This window comes from Daktulosphaira vitifoliae, unplaced genomic scaffold, assembly GCF_025091365.1.
Source record: "Daktulosphaira vitifoliae isolate Bord-2020 unplaced genomic scaffold, ASM2509136v1 Scaffold_218, whole genome shotgun sequence".
NCBI classification, from domain to species: domain Eukaryota; kingdom Metazoa; phylum Arthropoda; class Insecta; order Hemiptera; family Phylloxeridae; genus Daktulosphaira; species Daktulosphaira vitifoliae.
The window spans coordinates 1-1,495 of record NW_026099786.1 but is presented as its reverse complement, the minus strand read 5'-3'; positions in this window follow the sequence as shown (position 1 = coordinate 1,495).

Here is a 1,495-nt window from a genome sequence, read left to right as displayed (position 1 = left end):
TAAAAAATAACAAATAAGGGTACATATATTTTTTTAATACATTAAAAATATAAATGAACCGACCTGTAGCCGCCTTGCCTTGCAACTCGTTATGTTCCGTGAATGGTAAAAACATGTAATAGGTGCCGTTTGTGTATATGATTTTGTTATGTCCGTTACTGACCAAACCAAGTAACAACAACAATCAATAAAAAAACACATTCTTACATCAGCCCGCGCCGATGGTGGTGCAAAAGCAACTGGTCCGTAATACGGACACGCAGGATGTTATCGGTGTTGACAACAGCGCCACCGAGACCGGTGGTGCGTGCCTTGGCCATCAACACAAAATCACGACGGAACAGTCCATATTGGATATAAGTAAATGCATAATGTACAAGTTCCATTACGAAGTTATGATGCCATTGTACGGACCCGAGCGACTCCTACTCTGTTACATGGACACCGATAGTTTCATTTACCTGATAACGACCAACTGTTTCCACGATGATTTGAAAAAGTACTTACTCGAATATTTTGACACGTCAAATTACCCGATCGACCACCCTTGTTACACCGATCGACGAAAAAAACAACCGGGCACGTTTACTGATGAATGCAAGGGTAAGCATATGCAAGAAATTATCGCATTGTTACCCAAAGTGTACGCCTATTCAATCGCTATACAAAATTACTACGACAGGTTGTTGGTTACGTGGCAAACGGACGAGGTGAAGCGATTGAAAGGCACGAGCACGGGTGTGGTGAAACATGAAATCAAAATGGTTGACTATTTGAATTGCTTGCGTGGTAAACTCAAGCAAACCCGTAGGAAAATGTCCGTAATACGCACGAAACACCATAGTGTTTCGACGGTTGAAATTAATAAACTCGCGTTGGTCAACAACAACAACTACGATAAGCGGGCGTTAATCGGTGACGAAGGAGAGTACAAGGACGTGTATACAAAAGCGTGGGGGCATTATTCTCTAGGCAATGATGACGACGACGAAGAAACAAATTAACTCAAAATTGTTCATTAGTTTTATTTAATAAAATAAATCGATACATTTTTTGTAATTTTTTAACCAATTTTTTTTTTATAAAAATGTGTAAATAAAACAATTACGAATTATTCGTTAACCATTGTTTCAAACACATTGCTTTATACAAGCTACACATTTCATAATTATTTATGTGACGAATACAACGTGGTTGGAATTCCACACATAATTTCCGCAGTGGTGGACAGTTTTCTTCTATTTCGACTACCCTCTGTCCGGGTAAATATTTTTGTAACACTTCTTTTTTCTGCACGCCTTTCACGTAGATAGTNTCTTTTTTCTGCACGCCTTTCACGTAGATAGTATCGCACCGTAACAACGACATTATTTTCGGTAGTTCAGTGTATTCCACGTCGCCAATGTTCGTGTCCAAGCCGTGATGGTTCTGTGCACGTGATTGTTATTGTAATCGTAGACCAGTGCAGGCAACCTGACTACCCATTTGTACGACC